Below are 20,426 nucleotides of genomic sequence, written 5' to 3' on the forward strand. Positions count from 1 at the left end.
AAGACTGGCATCACTAAGCATTAGGGAAATGCAAATTAAAACCACAAGGAGTTATCACTCACATCCTATTATGATGGCCACTATTTTAAAGAGATACAAAAGCAGAAAATAAGTGTTGGTGAGGATGCAGAAGAATTGGAACCCTTGTGCAATGTTGTTCGGAATGTAATACAGTGACACCACTGTAAATAACAGTGTGCAGGTTCCCCCAAAATTAAAAATAGAATCACCATGTGATCTAGCAGTTCCACTTCCAGGTATATACCCACAATAATTAAAAGCAGGGTGTCAAAGAGATATTTGTACACCAATGTTCATGACAGCATTATTCACAATAGCCAGGAGGTGTAAGCAACCCAAGTGCCCATCAATGGCTAATGGATAAACAAAATGTGGAATATATATATACAATGGAATTCAGCCTGAAAAAAAAAAGAAAATACTGATACATGACACAACATAAATGAACCCTGGGGACATTATGCTAAGTGAAATAAGCCTGTCATAAAAAGGCAAATATTTTATGATTCCACTTATCTAGTCAAATTTATTTGATGTATCTTGAGTAGACAAATTTATAGTGACAGAAAGTGGAATGGAAGTTGCCAGGGGCAAGTGGGAGGAAGAAATAGGGAGTTACCATTTTATGTTTCAGTTTTACAAGATGAAAAAGTTCTGGAAATTGGCTGCACAATAATATGCATATAATAAACACTACTGAACTGTACACTTAAAAATGATCAAGATGATTAATTTTATGTAATGCATACTTTACAACAACTTAAAAAGAGATTTTTAGAAGATTTGCTTAACATTTTACTCCAGTAGATAATATGGAAGCTTATTTATTTTTCTATATATACACAACAGATTAAATAAATACATAGAATCCACTATCTAGAAATCTTGAGTTATAATGTATAACACATTAAGCCATATCTTATATTATCTTATTCCTTATTTATATCTGTAATTATAAATAAATACATATGCATTTTAAAAACAGATCCATTTTAACTGCTTTGACATATTTTGTCCCATTTCTTCCACTTACGGAATGTCTTAAAATAAACATACAATCTTATTTCACAGCTACTCTTCCAGTACATATTTTTACATTTTTTAATATCTAAATATTCATGTAGCCTCACACGTTAACACTTGTTTGCAAAATACATGTAAATTTCATCTTTAAAAAATGAGAATTATTATATGGATGCTGGTCTTAATCAAGATAGGCTGGGCTAATGCAGCAATACCAAACCTCCCCCAAATCTCAGTAGCTTTAGACAATAAAATCCACTTTGAGTCAGGTCAACAATCACACTCCTTTATTCTTTTGGCTCTTCCATCTCAACATGAGGCCTCAACAGTTAATATTGAAGGGTGTGTTCATTTGCTAGCACTGCTACTAAAAAATGTCACAAACTGGGTGTCTTAAAACATCAAAAATGTATTGTCTCATAGTTCTGGAAACTAGACTTCCTAAATGAAGGTAATGGCAGAGCCATGCTCTCCCAAGGCTCTAGGGAAGAGTCTGTTCTATGCCTTTCTCTTAGCTTCTAGTGCCATGGGTGGTCCTTGGCATTCCTTGGCTTGTGGCTGCATAACTCCAGTCTCAGCCTCCATGACACATACTGTTTGATAGAGGCTCTCCACATCATCTTCACATGACACCAGTCACAATGGATTAAGGGCCCACCCTACTCTAGTATGACCTCATCTTAGCTTAACATTACATCTGCAACAACCCTCTTTCCAAATTAAATTACATTCTGACATAATGGGGGTTAGGACTTCAACAAATCTTTGCGGGGTATAAAATCCAACTTAAAACAAAGGAGAAGAGAGTTGGGGAGAATCACACAGTGGCCCCTCAGTAATTTGGTCAAAAGTAACACATGTTGCTTCTGCTCACAAGCCATTGGCCAGAACCACCCACATGGCCCCACCCAGACAAAAGTGGGTGGAGAAGCATCATCTTCCCATGTGTCCAGAAGGAGCAAAAGACCAGATGTCAAAAACTCTGGAAGTCTTTACTACTTTGAATTGTTATATAAAGGAAAACTTGAATGGATATAACATTCATCTTTTAAACATTTTTAGTAATTTTAACAGTGGTGTTTTCTAATGAAACTGGTCTGATAAGTATAGAGCCTAATTATTTGCATTCGTATTATGTGATTGACCTGCTGGGAAAAGTCATCTGCCTCTCTTAATATGGTTTTAAAGCATGCTTGCAGATTCTCAGACCATCCTTCCACAAAAGGTGGCATTTAAATCTCTTGTCTTGGAATATGGAGATGCCTTTGTGACTAGCTTCTAACAATTAGAATGTTGCAGAGGTAATTCCAGTCCAAGGCTCAGTTAGAACAAAGGGTATAGTTTCCATGCTGCTCTTTCTCTGAGGACACAGCCCTGGAAGCCCTAGGCAGGCATATGAGAAGCCAGCCCTGCTCTCCTGAAGGCACCATGCTGGAAAGATCATATGGAAAGGCCACAGAAAAACAGAGAGAGATACTGTGGAGTCCCACCCATGCTAGAAACTAACTATTTTAGTTTTCCAAAAATCAGCCTCCCAAATGTGTGAGAACGTTCCCAGACAAGTGAGAACCTTCATATGATTGTATCCACTCACCTTCAAGTCCTCCAGTTACTGCTGAGACATCCTGTAGCTGTGCTGTGCTCAGCCTGAATTCCTGACCCACAGAATCTGTGGGCAGAATAAACAATTGTGCCATGAAGTGCCATGTAAATGGCAATTTTTATATTTCCACAGGTAATAGACACCGTACTATTCGTATTTCTCTGTCAGTACCAACATCTCTGAGAAAAAGGAAAGTGCAGAAGTAGATGCTTCTTTGTCTTTCCCAGGTGTCAGGTGGAGTGTTAGGTTCTGTGAAGGGCTGAAGGCAAGAGGCTTGCTTCCTTGTATTGCTTACAGATATTTGAAAAGTGTTTGGAAAGTAAATCTATTATTTTTACCATTCACCCCTGAAGATATTCCTACCCTTCTTTTTTGTAAACAGCTTTTATTAATAAGAAATTGTACATATTAATAAATCTACCTCTTCAACATTAAAAATTAATCACAGCCTGCCATATTCTGATTTCAGAAGAAATATATAATTGTTGCTCATCCACAGTAAAGCAAAATACACATTATATTCATATTTCCTAAAGGCGAACTTCTGGATAAAAATTTCAGTTGAGAAAAGAACTAAATCTATCCAAAACTATGAAGAATTCTGAATAAATTTATGTTGTATAAAACAATTTCCTTATGCCGTACCTAATATTAAAAAAAAAGAAAACTAACTAAATTGTATTACATATAAGAATAGGTTTTTCTGATTATACTGAAGATCCATTTTATAACTTCCACAGGAACTGAGAAAACTATTAAAACATTTTACTCAGTTTCAGAATTTAAATTGTATTAATTTCTATATCACAACATATGTGGCTATTTTTCTTAAATTATTTGTATTTTATATTATCTAGCAATGTTAATGTGGAAACATAAAGAAGGTAAAAAGTGTGAACTGAGGTCTATACACCTATCATAATAATTGAGTTATGATTTTTTGAATCAATCTATATTCTTCACCCCACTCCCCAATAGGATAGGTTTTGTGTGATTGAAATAGAAGAATATTAGGGTCAGAGAGTGGGAAAGGAGTTTGGTGGAGGAAATTGGTAAATGAAAGCAGAATAGTAAAGAAAAGAGAAGAAAATTGGTGTTCTTTATTCATAGCCAACATAACTACTATCTGTGAACATGTTCATTCCCAGTTTCAATTATGATATATCCTGAGGCCATCCTGGCAAACAACCACTTAGTTAGTTACCTGTATGATTCCCTTGTAATGGAAAGTTATTTTTATTCCCCATTGAGCTAGAAATCATACAGTTCTATCATGCAAAAAGGCCTTAAAGTAATTTGATTGTACGTATGCATTATTGTTGCTCTACAAGAAGCTGTGACAAGGACATACTAGAGGCCATGGACTAGTTCTTGCTTTTTATATATTCATTTAAAAATCAGAGTCAGGAGCTGCAGTAGCTGCTGAGGTGAGCAGAGACCCAAGTGGCAACGGGGCTCAGTCTTAGGTCCCAGAGGGAAGCACCCATAGGCCCAGCAGGCCAAGAGGTGAGCTGAGACCCACGTGGTAGTGGGTACTCAGTCTATGGCCACAGATTCTGGAATAGGAGCCAAGGTGGTGTAATATAGCCATCATCACACCTACTGTCACCACAAGGACAGTTCACCACTGTGGTAGCAGCCAGGGCCACTCTACGGGAATCCTGGTGTTCACTAGACTACATTGATATAAGAGTCACTAGTAGAATCTACAAATAGAGAAAGAAATCTTTATCCTCATAGCCAGCCCCAGAGTAACAGAAGAACCAAGTCCTCTACCAGATGACCAAACATCAATGAAAAAATACTAGAACTACAAACAAACATGAAGATATGACATCACCAAAGGAATAAATTAATGCTCAAATTTCAGGCCCCATAGAACAGGGAATCCTTGAAATGTCTGAAAAGGAATTCCAAGCAATGATCTTAAGAAGGCTCAAAGAAATGAAAGAAGACTCAATTAGAGAACACAAGGAAACAAGAAAAAATATCCAAAATATGAAGGAGGAAATTTACCAAGACGTTAATACTTTTAAAAAGAATGTAGCAGAACTCCTAGAAATGAGTCACTCAATTAAATAAAAAACACAACAGAGAGTTGAGCAGCAGGCTAGAGCAAGCAGAAGAAAGAACTTCAGATATCAAAGATTGTCTTTTCAAAATAATGAAAGAATTAAATATAATGAATTAAAAATAATGAAGAAAATCTAAAAGAGATAGCAGACAACCTCAAATGCTCTAACATCCAAACTGTGGGTATTCCAGAAAGTGAGAAGAATGGAAAAGGTATTGAAAACCTATTCAAGGAAATTATAACAGAAAACTTCCCAAGTGTAGGGAGAGATGCAGACCTTCAAATCCAGGAAGCTCAAAGGTCCCCAGACAGATTCGATCCAAAAAGATCCTCTCCAAGACACATTATGGTCAAATTTGCAAAGCTCAAAGACTAAAAGCAGCAAGAGAAAAGCATCAAGTCACTTATAAAGGAGCCCCCATCAGACTAGTAGCAGACTTCTCAACTGAAACCCTACAGGCCAGAAGAAAGTGGAATGATATATTCAAAACACTGAAAAAAAAAAAATTGCCAGCCAAGATTTCTTTATCCAGCAAGGCTCTCTTTCAGAAATGAGTAAGAAATAGTGTATTTCTCAGACAAACAAAAATTGTGGGAGTTTACCACCATGCTACCAGCCCTGCAAGAAATTCTCAAGAGAGTCCTTCCTCTGGAATCTGAAAAATGATGATCACTATCATGAATAAACAACAAAGAGCAAGACCTGCCATTAAAACAAGAATGCCAGTGAGAAAGAGAAAGAAGTTAATCATACCACCACAAATTTCCAGCTAATATTGAAAAAGAGAAATAAAAGGGGAAGTAATGATAAAAAGATATTTAAATCATCTAATCAAAAAGCAATTAAATGACAGGAATTAAACAATACCTGTCAATAACTACTCTAAATGTGAATGGATTAAACTCCCCATTCAAAAGACACAGACTGATTGATTAGATTAAAAAGCTAGATCCAATATATGCTGTCTTCAAGAGACCCACCTCACCTATAGAAACACACACAGACAAAGTAAAGGAATGGAAAAAGATATACCATGCAAATGGAAACCAAAATGAGCAGGAGTAGCTATTCTTATAAGAGAAAAAATCGACTTTAAGCCAAAAAGCATAAAAAGAGACAAAGAAGGGCACTATCTAATGATAGAAGGATCTATCCAGCTAGAGGACATAACAATCATAAATATGTGTTCACCAAATACTGGAGCACCCAGATATATAAAACAAACACTCTTAGACTCAAAGAAAGAAATAGGCCCTAATATGTTAATAGTGGGTGACCTGAACTCCCCTCTTTCAGTACTGGACAGATCTTTCAGGCAGCAAATCAACAAAGAGACACAGGACTTAATCCATACCTTAGACCAACTGGACATGGCAGATATATACAGGACATTTCACCCAACAATTAAAGAATATACTTTCTTCTCATCAGCACTTGGAACATTCTCCAGGATAGACCACATAATTAGGTCATGAATCTAGTCTCATCAAATTTTTAAAAATTGAAATCATTCCAAGTATCTTTTCAGACCACAATACTAAAACTGGAAATTAATAACAAGCAAAACTCTGGAAACTATCTAAATACATGGCAATTAAACAATAGGCTCCTGAATGACCTATGGATCCAATAAGAAATTAAACAGGAAACCAAAAAATTTCTTGAAACTAATGAAAATAAAGACACATTATACCAAAAACTTGTGGGACACTGCAAAAGCTGTATTAAGAGGAAAATTTATAACAATAAATACTTACATCAAAAGAATGGAAAGTCTTCAGATAAATGACCTAATGCCACACCTCAAAGAGCTAGAAAAACAAAAACAATCCAATCCTAAAGGTAGTAGACAGAAAGAAATAATTGAGATTGCAGCAGAACTAAATGAAATAGAGACCAAAAAAAAAAAAAAAATAGAAAAGATCAATGAAACAAAAAGTTGTTTTTTTGAGAAGATAACTAAAATAGACAAACCATTAACTAGGTTAACAAAAAAAGAAGAGAGAAGACTCAAATAACAAAAATCAGAAATCAGAAGGGAGACATTCCATTACAATGGATACCACAGAAATATGAAGAATTTTTAAAGACTATTATAAACAACTGTATGACAACAAATATGAAAACCTGGAAGATACAGATAAGTTTCTGGACACATATGAATTACCCAGACTGTATCAAGAAGAGATAGAAACCTTAACAGATCAATAACAAGCAACGAGATTGATGCAGTAATCTGCAGTCTTCCAAAAAAGAAAAGCCCAGGTCCAGTGGCTTTACAGCTGAATTCTATCAAACATTTAAAGAGGAATTAATGCCAATTCTCCTTAAACTATTCCAAAAAATTGAAAAAGAAGCCACTTTCCCAAACTCATTCTACAAGGCCAACATAACCCTGATACCAAAACCAGATAGAGACACAATAAAAAAAGAAAATTACAGGCCAATGTCCTTGATGAACATAGATGTAAAAATCCTCAACAAAATATTAGCAATCAGAATACAGCAACACATTAAAAAGATTACACACCATGATGAAGTGGGATTCATCCCAGGGATGCAAGGAGGGTTCAACTTACAAAAGTAAATAAATGAGATACATCACATTGACAAACTCAAGGACAAAAACCATATAATCATCTCAACAGATGCTGAAGAAGCATTTGACAAAACTCAACATCCCTTCATGATAAAGACTCTCAACAAATTAGGTATAGAGGGAAAGTATCTCAACACAATAAAAGCCATCTATGACAAGCCCATTGCCAGTATCATTCTGAATGGGGAAAAACTGAAGGCTTTTCCCTTAAGAAAAGGAAGAAGATAAGGATGCCCACTCTCACCAGTTCTATTTAACATAATACTGGAGGTACTAGCCAGAACAATCAAGCAAGAGAAAGAAATAAAGGGCATCCAGATTGAAAAAGATGAAGTCAAACTGTCCCTATTTGCAGATGACATGATACTATATATAGAAAAACCTGAAGGCTCTATCAAAACTTCCTAGAGCTGGTTAATAATTTCAGTAATGTTGTAGGATACAAAATAAATTCCCCCAAGTCAGCTGCATTTATATTCTCCAATAATGAGCTAACAAAAAGAAATCAAGAAAGTAAGCCCAGTACAACAGTCACAGAAAACACAAAACAAAACAAAACCTAGGAATCAATTAAACTAAGGAGGTGAAAGATCTCTACAATGAGAACTACAAACCACTACTGAAAGAAATTAAAGAAGACACAAAAAGATGGAAAGACATTCTTTGCTTTTGGATTGAAAGAATTAATATTGTGCAAATGTCTATACCACTTAAAGGTATCTACAGATTCAATGCAATCCCCATAAAAATACCAATGACATTCATTGCAGAAATGGAAAAAACAATCTCAGCATTCATATGGAACAACAAAAGACCCCAAATAGCCAAATAACCAAAGCAATACTGAGCCAAAAAAATAAAGCCAGAGGTATATCACTACCTTACTTCAAATTATACTACAAAGCTATAGTAACTAAAACAGCATGGTACTGACATAAAAATAGTCAGATCAGTGGAGCAGAATAGAGAACCCAGAAATCCCCCTCAGGCTTACAGCCATCTGATATTTGACAAAGGGAACAAAAACGTATATTGGTTAAAGACTGCCTCTTCAATAAGTGGTGCTGGGAAAATTGGATATCCATATGCAGAAGAATGAAATGCTCACCATAGACATGAATCTCTCACCATATACTAAAATCAACTCAAAATGTATTAAAGACTTAAGTATAAGACCTGAAACTGTAAAATTACTAAGGGAAAATAGAGGTGAAACACTTCAGGAACTAGGTCTGGGCACAGACTTAATGAACATGAGCCTGAAAGCACAGGCTACAAAAGAAAAAATAAACAAATGGGACTATATCAAACTCAAAAGCTTCTGCACAGAAAAAAAAAAAAAAAAATCAACCAAGTGAAACATCAACCTACAGAGTGGGAGAAAATTTTTGCTAACTAGGCATCTAACAAGGGATTAATATCCATAATATACAAGGATCTCAAGCAATTACACAGTAAAAAAACAAATAACCGAAATAAAAAATGGGCAAAATTGTTGAATAGACATTTTTCAAAGGAAAGCATGCAAATGGCCAACAGGTATGTGAAAAAATGCTCAACATGACTAGTCATCAGGGAAAGGCAAATTAAAACCACATTGAGATATCACCTCACCCCAGTTAGACTGGCTATAACTAAAAAGATGGTGAATAACAAAGGCTGATGAGGGTGTGGTGAGAAGGGAATGCTTTATACTGTTGGTGGGACTTTCAATTAGTACAACCACTATGGAAAACTGTACAGAGGTTTCTCAAACAACTACAGATTGATCTTCCATAGGATCCAGCAATCCCACCTCTGGGTATATATCTAAAGGAATGGAAATCATCACAGTGAAGGGAAACCTGCACTCCCATTTTCATTGTAGCTCTGTTTACAACAGCCAAGATATGGAACCAACCTAAATTTCCATTGATGGGCGATTGGATAAGGAAAATGTGGTATATATACATCATGAAATACTACTCTGCCATAAAAAAGAATGAAATTCTCCCATTTGCAACAACGTGGATGAGCTTGGAGAAACTCATGTTGAGTGAAATAAACAAACAACAGAGGGATATATACTGCATGTACTCACTCATAAGTGGGAGCTAAGAGAGAAAGAAGGAAGGAAAGAAAGACCATAATGATATGTTGGACTTGCAGAGGGAGAGAACATACTTTGGGATACAAAGTGAAGTGGGGGAAGGGGGTATGGGGAGGGAAGGCAGGGATAATTGGGTGGGGGACATGGGGTATAATCACAATTAGTGGTAATGGGCATGCTGCCAGTATGGATCTGGCCATCACATCTTGGGCATGAGTGGTGACAATCACCTTTGTATCTCATGAATATTCATAACCATTAAAAAAAGTGCTATGGAAAAAAAATCTGATTCACTATAATAACTATTTTACTGTCTTTATGTATCTCATGTCATCACATTGTAAACCTCAAATATACACAATAAAATTTATTTTTAAAAATAAAAAATAAAAATAAAAATCAGAGACAGGTTTTTAAACTGCGAGTCAGGGACCATGAATCCACAGATGTAGCTTCACGCCCAAAAGATTCACAGGCTCTTCCTCAAGAGGGGCCTGTGCATTCATTACTCATGTTTGAGATACACTTGTGGGTACTCATGTGAAGATTTTCCCACATAGTCAAAATTATGCCTTGGATGTCTTGCTTCTCTCCCACCCCCTTTTTGGCATATGGACCCTTTTAAAGATATTATCAAAATTTCTTTTAGAGAGACTTATATCTCTCTGGGATCATCTTCCTTTTTAGAGTCTTTTCTGGTTTAACTTATTTTAACAAATGTATATTTAAGTATTTATTTTTATGACTATATAAATATATGCTATTAAATACATTATTCGGTCATATGGCATGTTTACTCATTTGTTTTTCTTATATGAAAGAAAATGTTATATAAAATTGAACTAAAATGTCATTTAACACTAGCAAATTTGTTTTATTCTGATAGTTGTAAGTAGATAAAAGTTGCAAAAGCACAGTATATTACTGATCATACATTGGTCTAAATCACATTGTGATTTAATTTATTTTAGCAAATGTGAGTACACAAAGGTTAGTTATACACAGCTTCAGAGAACTAATCACAGAATGAGGTGTGAAAAGATGTAATATTTATTGGCATGTCTATAATGCAGTAGTTAATATAGCTTATGAGATACTATGTAAAGTATGATACCGTGTTAAAGTACATACCAAATTTAAAAGCCTGCAAAAATATTACATCAAAATGTTAACAGTGATTATCTCTTGATGATAGAATTAAAGTTAACTTAAAATTTTAAACCTATGTTTATTTTCTGAATGTTATATAATGAAGTGATTTTCTCTTTACAATCTAGAATGAAGTGAAAGTAGTTTTTGAGAAAATGTGGAATAAGATACCAATACATTGAGAAGAAATGGGATAGGTTATCACAAAAGGGAAATGGCACCAGGAAAGTATAGTGTTGGGAAAAGAGAAGGGATACTCAGGAAAAGTGTAGAATTCAGTCCAGAATTACCAAAAATAGAAGTGGAAAATCTTACTGGGATTTTTGTGGTGTGCTTTGAAGGCTAAATGGAGGATTATGCTTATAATCTGGAAGGTAACATTATAAATGTTTAAGTGGGTAATATAATCAGAGTAGTATTTTAGGAAGATTACTGTATTCACGGTGCTTGCTTTGAAATATGGTGAAAAATGGGGGAGAGGAGAATTGATAAAATAATGCACAGTTATTTGTTCCTTACTTATAAGAATAAGAGACATTTGATGATGTACACAAACTGACCTGAAAGTAAAGTCAGCTTTAGTGAGGGTAAAGAAGAAAAATTTTATAATAAGTGTAGCTACCTGAACAGAAGACCACAAGTGTCTCTGTAGATACCGTAGAGATAAGCCTAGTTACAAAGGAGTGAGTTTCTAACTGGTAGGTCTTCTTTACATAAAGTCTTCACTATATAAACTAGTTTCAAGAACCAGCAAAACTCCCATATTAACTTCTTAATTAACACCGGATTTTTTGAGAGTGGCACTTTGAATTACTAGTGATTTGGCAATTGAAATATACTTCAGCCCAACAGAAGTGTTATGTCGCTGCAGTTTCTTACTGGAAATACACTGGTCAATTCAAAGGAATGAGCAAAAAGTCAAAGAGAATTTGGAGAAAATTTCCAAAAAGAAAAACAATTTGTATTGACCTCTTGATAGCTAGTATTAAACTTTATCTCTATAACTATGACGCTTCAATCTGTAAACTGACCATTTACTAGTTTAAGTTCATAAATCTCATCTTTGAATTCACCTACATTTCCGAAATTAGAAAACTTCCAGAGTTTAGAAAACTTTGAGGAATAAAATTTTAGAGTTCTTCTCTCTAATATAGTTCCAAAATCTTTTCAACTTTCTTTCCCCCAAAACTCCAATGATAGAAACCAGCTCTGTGCTTCCAGATTTCTGTAATAGTTGCAGATGAGTTGATACAAATGCCAACTTTCTGGTCTGGTCTACTATGATTCTTTAGTGGTAGCTTTTGATACTTTGATTTTTTAGGTGGTGATTTTGAATCCATTTATAGCAGAAATGCAGCTTTTTTCCCACTCATGTTTTATGGAGAAAATGCTCTCAAGCAAGGCATGTTAGTTTCTAAGGGTTTTTTTTGTTTGTTTTGTTTTTTGTTTTTTGTTTTTTAGTATCAGAGAACAAACAAACAAACAGAAACATCTGTTTTCCTTCAAGTCTCTGTGACTTTCCATGTCCATTCCTCAGTTATTACCAAAAACTGGTTGTAAAGTGAGTGATTTTTCGAGGATCCTCTCTTAAAAAGGAGAGGAATAAATAAACCTGGGAATCTGATATTTCTGAACCCATAAGATATGCGCTTTAGATTGGCAAGCAGTTCTCAGCACTTACTAAACCAGACTATGACCTGGTTAACTTGCTGTTTGAATCTGTTTTGCATGTATCTCATTTCTTCAAGATGTCCCCATGTATTTGATGGAAGAAATATTTAGAAGATGCGGGAATGACTCGGAAGGTAGCATTATGGCCCCAGAGGTTTGTGTAAGACTTGGGACTTGGTCTATAGTAAGAGACAATTGTTCTGGAATCTTTTTGGTCCTGCCATTAATTTATTTAAGATCTTGGAGGAGCTACTTAAATTGGCCTCAAATGTTATCAGCAGAACGAGAGTAAGTATATGTGTCTACCTCACTGAAATTTTCTGAACCATGACAAATACAGATATTAGTAACTTACTTTACAAATTAATAGAGAGAAATATTATGACTAGGGTTTACTCTTTTGAAAAGTAAGATTATAATAAAATTGATAGAATATTTTCAGGACTTATTGACATTACATTTGAAATCAAATTTTTTTATATGTTTATTATTTGTCCTTTTATCCATGTCAGATTACCCCACTAAACATACATTGATATTAACTATTAATGTATTAATACATTACAGCCCAACTTTGTAACTATCAATATACCCTGAATTAATTTGAAATATTCACCTGCTGGTGTTTTATTGTTCTGTCTTCATTATAGTGTTACAGAAAGCCAAGGTGGATACAGAGGATGCTTAACAAAAAGATTCTGATAAAAGCAAATATGCTGAGTACCTCAGGTGACGGGAGTTTAAGTAAAGCATTAAGCTTACTGCGCACCTGCAATTTTATAGAAGAAAGGCTTGGGGATTTCTTTTGAGTGATCACTTGTACAAAACACAGCACTAGATATTTTTACATTCATTAGCTCATTTAATTTTCACAAATCCCTATGAAATGTGTACTATTTCCTCCTTTTTTTTTTTTTTTTAAATGTAGAGCTTGAACTTCAGTGTGATGAACGGATATGTCTATAACTGCAGAGTTGGTTAGAAGGAGAAGGTGAAATCAAAAGAGTTCTGACTCTAAAACTCAGACCCAGCTGACAGGCCACTTTCAGTTCCTAAGAGCTAAAATTGGCCATCAAAATAGGGAGGAATGAAAGTAAATTAGTGGATCTTGTGTGTAGTTTTAACGATGTGGTTCCATTCATGATAAGTGTGGTATGTGGAATCTAAGATGATCTCATGAGCTTCTACCATTGGTTTTCCTCCCCCAATTATATTACTTTACAAGGCAAAAGGGATTTTGCAGATGTTAGGATTGCTAATCAGTTGACCTTTAAATAGGTGGGTGGGTCTAACCTAATCACATGAGCCTTCTAAAATTTTCTCCAGCTGGTTGCACAGAGAAGGCAGAGAGAATGAAAGCAGGAGAGAGATTCTGTGAGGGAGGTTAACTGCTGCTGAGATGGAAGATCCATGGATCAAGGACCTGAAAGTGGCCTCTAGGAGCTACAAATAGCCCACCAGCCAACAGCCAACAAGAAAACAGGTACCCACAGTCTTACAGTAGCAAAGAACTGAATTCTGCCCACAGCAGATTTTTCCCTAGAACCTCCAGGTAAGAGTCCAGCCCGGCCAACATGATGAATTCAGCTTTGTGAAACTTTGAGTGGAGTCAGCCTTCTGTACTTCTGACCTATAGGAAGGTAAGCTAATAAATGGGCATTGTTTTAAGCTGCTAAATTTCTGTAATTTGTTAGGCAGCAATAAAGAACTAATGCACTGAGTTAATGGTCAAATGAACATTGCTTGCACATAGTCATACATGCTGGTGTTGTTCTTAACACAATTCTTAATCATGACCTTGGTTGCCTACTTGGATAATTGGGTCGATTTGTTATAGTTCTCTAGTATGAGGAGATTTCCTCACCTGGTAGTTTTTTACTCCTGTATTGCAGCAGGCTGATTTGTGCCAAATCAGAATAATAAATTAATTCTCTCACCTTTTAGTTTAAAAAAACCCAAAACATTATTTCTTTTAAAAGAGGGTAGAGTTGGGTCTAAAACATAAGATTTCCTATATGCACAAATTGTGGACCATATTTTTAATAAGAGATGCAAAGGCCTACTTGGTAGTAGAATGCTGTTTATAAAATACATACATCTGTGTATGTGAAGGAAACAAGTTATCACAGAAAAGTCGTCTTGTGTACTGTTAAGAATTAAAAATGCTTTGAATCCACTGGGATATCTGGCAACTTTGCTATACAGTCTTGTTTTCATTAAAATGGTTTGGGCTGAACCTTTCTTTGATAATTTAAAATTCCACTCTCCCTCCTTCTTCCTGCATCCAACCCCCATGTTTTAAAACATCACTGGTATTTTGGCAAATTAGGCAAACTGAAAAACAAACTACTTGCTTACATTTTCTGCAGCATCTGTCTAACAATCACACAAAAACATGTTGATGAGCATGCTTTCTCCACGCGGTTGTTGTGTACAGATTTGATTTTTCCCTTAGTACTCATGAGCTGTTGATGCACGTAGCCCTCACTGGTCTCATTATCCCTTTCCAGGAGCTTCATATCCCACAAAAACCTTAATTGCTGAAATGGTCCAGGCATGTAAACAATAGCCTCTGTAGTACTGGTGTCTATTCACTTCTCCAGCATATCTTTAGTTACTTCATCCTTCACTTTCGTACTCTTTGATCTATCCTTGTTTTGGTTACTAGTGCTATGTGACAAACCACCCTCCCCAGTACTGTAAAACTGCAACGATTATACTACACTCACCGATTCTGCATGTCAGAAATTCCAATAAGACTCAGCAGGGATGGCTTATGTCTGCCGCATAATGTCTGGGGCCTCAGCTAAGGATGATTCCAATGTCCAAGGGTTAGAATCATCTAGAGCCTTCTTCACTCACACGTTTGGTATCTGGGTTGGCATGACTCAAAGGCTGGACTCAGCTGGAACTGTTCACTGGAATTCCTACCCATGGCCTGTCCATGTGGCTTAGGATTCTCACACCACAGTGGATATGCTCTGTGAGGTAACTTACCAAGGGGGAATGCCCAAAGAATGAGTGTCTCAAACAACCCAGACCATAAAAGAAGTTTGGTATTTATGACCTAGCATAAAAGGTCACATAGCAACATTTCCACTGTACTCTGTTGGTTGAAACAACCACAAGTCCATCCAGATTTAAGACTATACTTTTTGATGGGAGAGTAGCAAGTCACATTTTAGAAAAGTATTTTGGATGGTATATATTTTGTGGCCATCTTTAGAAAATACAGCATGCCAAAATTTGCCCGCTGGCCACAATTTACACCCCACCCACATGCAAAATAAAATCACCATTTCCCAAGACCCCAAAAAGTTTCATTCCGTTTTGACCTTCATTTCAGGCTCAAGGTCCAGAATCTTGTCATCTAAATTGGGTGATATGTAGATGAGATATCTAGAGTACAGTTCCTCAAGTATGATTTCTCTTAATCTGACTTGTGCATGTGAGAGGTTATCTGTCCCCAAAGCAAACATATAATAGTCACGCAGATATAGCATAAGCACTCCTATTCAAAAATAGATTTCATATCAATTCTGAAATCCAGCAGGCAACATGTTACTTGATTAAGGCTTAGACCTACAACCATGAGAAATGTTCTCTGTGGCTCTTGAAGTCATCCTGGGCTCTTTGTTTCACCCCCAAGTCATTCTTTCTTTTTAGGCAGCAGTTCATGTATACAGCTGAGCAGATTTGTATTTTTTAGTTTCTTTAATTTTGTTTTTATCCTGTATCTTGCCTGTAGAAGTTTAGGGGTTCAAAGGCCTTTTTTCATTTGGTACTGTCTCCATCCCTTTCAATCACAGCTGATATCATGTCTTTAAAAACTTCGTGAGTTTGTTGCATGTCAATTTATAAATCTAATCATTTAGACAAAACCTATACTCACAAATGTTTTAGAGATAAGCCCATTTCTATTTTGGGCCCCTTGTGGGACTTCTGTGGAGTAACATGCTTAAGACCCTTAAAAACCAGAAAGCTTTTTGTCTGTCTGAATGTGTCTGTGGGGCATGAACATCAATCTTTCTGAAATCTTTATAAAGAATTTTATATTCTTACTTAGGTTTCACTCTAACTCTGAGATAACGTTTTTCTGCTAGCAGTCTGGATTTAATATTTGAATCAAGGACCCTTTCTTATTTGAGAAGCCTTTTCTGTCTGAAAAGACTTTTCTAATTCCTCCATAAGTTGTTCTTGAAAATGAATAGTTTGTTTTTATTTAATCTCTCGCTGCTCTCCCATTCTACTATAGCCTGCTAGAAGAAGCCACACACACCTTCAGTTCGTCTTTCCAAAAACCTAGCTCATTGAGTTTATTAGTATATTTCTCACTTTCTATACTACTTCAGGTTGCTGTGTTATCAAGCTTTCCACCATTACATATACAAGTTTCTTTCTCTGTCTTCCAATGACAATCTCCTCAGTCTCTTTCAAGCCTTCACTGACTGTCTTTTAGAGGGCTATATTACTTTCCTATGGCTGCCATAACAGATTTCCACAAGCCGGATAGTTTAAAACAATAGAAACTTACTCTCTCAGAGTTCTGAAGCACAAGTCCAAAATCAGTTTCACTGGCAATTCGAGGTGCTGACTGGGCTGTGCTTGCTCTGAAAATTCTAATGGAGAATGTGTTCCTTGACTCTCCAGTTCTCTGGTGGCTGCATCGCTTCAGTCTCCGCCTCTGTTCTTACATTGCCTTCACTGTGTGTGTCCAATCTCCCTATGACTTTCTTTTATAAGGACACTTCTGAGGACATGTAAGGCCCACCTAGATAATCGTGAGATAATTTAATCACATCTGAAAAGAACCTTAAACAAGGCAATGTTCTCAAGTTCTAGGGATGCTAAAGTGAATATCTTTTGAGGATCAACTTTTTAGCCTACCACAAGGTCTTCAAAACATCCACCTGACACATAGTCTTAAAAACAAATTCCGTCTGTTTTAGGTTTTGTTTTACCAGTACTACATTTCTGGGTGCCCAGTTCTATTTTATTTACCATTACTATATAAACTCAGACTTTGAAAAAAAAGAAACTATCATTTTGTTTTCCTCATAGGTTCTGTGGTTCAGGGATTCAGAAGATGCCCTGTCTATGCTCCATGATGTCCTGGGTCTCTGCTGGGGCTGATGTGAACAGCAGTGTGTTGGCATCACGTGGAGGCTTCTTCATGCATATGTCTGGCACCTGGGCTGGGCTGAAAGGAAGGCTGGGCTCAGCGGGGAACGTCAACCAGAGCATCCACACGTGGCTTCTCATGCTGCCCGGGCTTCTCCCAGCACATAAGCAGAGTTGTGAAAGGGGGCATCCTGAGAGAGTGTTTGGAGAGCTCATGACACCACTGTGCTTTATTGATTAACAGCCACAGCCCCCAGAGTTGAGGGAATGGGACTTTTGATGAGGCGATTGCAAAGCATATACTCCTACTGGAGTATGTGAGCTGAGGGAGGTAGTCATGAATATCTTCAAAAATCATAACCTGCCACAATCCTCTTTCTCATTGTTTGGTTAAGTGTTTACAACATGAGCTGAATTTAGGGATTTTAGTTTTCATTTTTGTTTTTGGTTCTGTTTCGTTTGGTTGTCTGTTTCTAAGCCTCTATCCTAAAGTATGTCTTCTCTCTTGAGGATAAAAGGACAAGAGAACCAAGCAGATCCAGCATTCACAATGAACAAGTGCTCACCCACATTTGTAGCATAAATCTAGAAACCAAAATGATGTGCCAACAGCTTCTGGGTTAGCAGTTTGAGTCTGCGTTTAAGGAGTCCAAAATAATGTAATGTAAATGTGTTTATGCTCAATAACCAGATAGTTAAAAGAATGAACTCTGAAGCCAGGTGCTTTCGTTTCAGTTGCTAGCTATATCATTTATTAGCTTCATAGTTTAGGGAAATTTGTTTAATCTTTCTGTGCCTCAGTTTTCTCATTTCTAAAATGGAGATAACATTTCATACCTCATGTGGTGTAAGGGAGATTAAATTAATATATATATATGTAAAGCACATACAGCAATATAAGAAATAGCAAGTACTCAATAGTTTATATTAACAACTCAATTTCTCAGCTCACCTTTCTTATTAAATGCCTAAAAATAGACACACACACAGGCACTGCCCCCACCTCCCCCCAACACGCACACAAAACATATAAAAACCTTGACTCACTGTCCTTGTGAAATAAATGGCTAAGGAAAAGCTTGGTGATGTCATAAATGTTTTAGGGCTGAGAGTTTACAAAAGGATTACTTGACACAAAAAAGCCACAGAGTAAAAATAAACATTTTTATAATATTTGAATCACATCCTTCTTTTTCTGCCTTAGTAATTATCTAGCAGTTGAGCTCTTTGGAAGGCCTAAATAACTCTTCAAGATGCCTGGAAGAATTGTCCCTCCTTTGTTACTCAGAATTAGGGTTTGTTTTTTTTTGTTGTTGTTTTTGTTTTTGAATACTGAGTAGTAGAATTAACTCAGCTTCATGTTTTTGAATGATGAAATTTAAAGAAGGTTTGAACAGTGTACTATAAAGTTATTTCCCAGTTTGTGTCTGTGGAAAATATGTTCAGGGTTCATAGTAGAGAGAAGAGATTTGATCATAAATAGATGATAAATGTTTACATGGTTTATTATTTCTCATTGCAAATGTGAGGGCATTCTATTTTTATGGACTCAAACTAGAACCATTAAAAAAACTTTCAATCATTCTGAAAGTAAAGAGTAAAATTTATTATACTGGAACATTATTATATTAAGGGAATTGAAGAAAAAGGTGCCGGGTGGGAAATTGTAAATGGCCACACCCAGAATTTCTAAATGCAAGGACTTTCTCTTTAAATACTTAGATTTTTTTTTTTCCAGAGGAAATTGGCCTCAAACTTTTCTGGGTGTAGTTTTGGACTGTCAAGACTGAGTTGAATAATTTTAGGTTTTCTCCTCACTTTTGACCTGTACAGCATGGATTTACTTAGACTCCAGAACCTTCAAAATTATATATTGATGTCATCTATGTCCTTTCAAGGGGGAATAATTCTCCATTCCTCAACACCCCTCTGCCACTGACTTTAATATGTGAGTATTTTAATGTTTGGAAGTCTTCCAATTTTCCCATACAGACCAATTGCTCACCTTGTCGACCTTCATAAAGATAAGGCTGCCACTCCCAAAGTGAAATAGTTGAGAGATTTGTGGCCAGAGGCAGCATTGAGACATTATCATCATTGTTGTTGTTGCTGTCCCGTGGAGAGTGACAGGAGCTCTGCAGCAGCAAGGGTTCTAGGCACCTTTATTTCAGCTGCGGTGGCTTGAGCAGAGGAGCAGTTCCCAGGCAGTCACCTGTGTGTGTTTTTGATCTGTAGGATATCTCTCTACAAACATCCTTGTTTATTTTCCTTTGTGGACATGTATGAGAGCTGTTATAGCCATAATTTTATTTTGTGCTGTGTGACCCTTGAAACGTTCTTTGTGTACTTTGCAGTGAAAACTCTATGGAGCTGAAACTGAACATTGTTTTCTGTGATTTATGATGACATGGAAGGAAGATTACATCTCTCACATAATTATGGCAGATCCTTGAGCTATATTTTAAGTGATTAGGAAAAAAAAAAGGCCTTTTTGAACAAAATACTGCTTTCTTATCCTGACTTTGTACTTTTACACTCAGAGCAGTTAAAATATGTATGTGAAGACAGCAATGCAGTCAGTATTTCTGAGGCACTAGAAACTCCCTCTTACTTCTAACAAGTTTTTGAAGGAGAGAGAATCCAATGTGCTACCTTGACTTAAGAACATAATCCCAACCCTATCCTGCCCCTCCCAACATGTTCTTCTAACTACTAAAAATCAATTTATATCTATTCATTCTTCAAATCTTACCTTCTTTAGTAGGGCTTTAAATTTTTTTGTGCAATCCATCAATATTCTCTCTGTCACCACGGGCAACTTTGATTTCCCTGGCCTCTACATTGAATTTTTACCCACCCTAAAGGTAGGCACTTCGTCTAACTGATGAAAAAACTTAAGACTCAGAAAGGTGGAATAACCAGTCATTTTGTCTTTAGAACAAATGTTGTTAATCACTAGCTTCTCATTCTCCAAATGGAAACAATTATAACTGAAATATTAGAATTTTTAAAAATTTGTATAAAATGCCTAGCATAATACCTTATATGTAGTATTACTTGATTTTTTAAAATAGC

Source organism: Cynocephalus volans, chromosome 13, assembly GCF_027409185.1.
Source record: "Cynocephalus volans isolate mCynVol1 chromosome 13, mCynVol1.pri, whole genome shotgun sequence".
In the NCBI taxonomy this organism is placed as follows: Eukaryota; Metazoa; Chordata; class Mammalia; order Dermoptera; family Cynocephalidae; genus Cynocephalus; species Cynocephalus volans.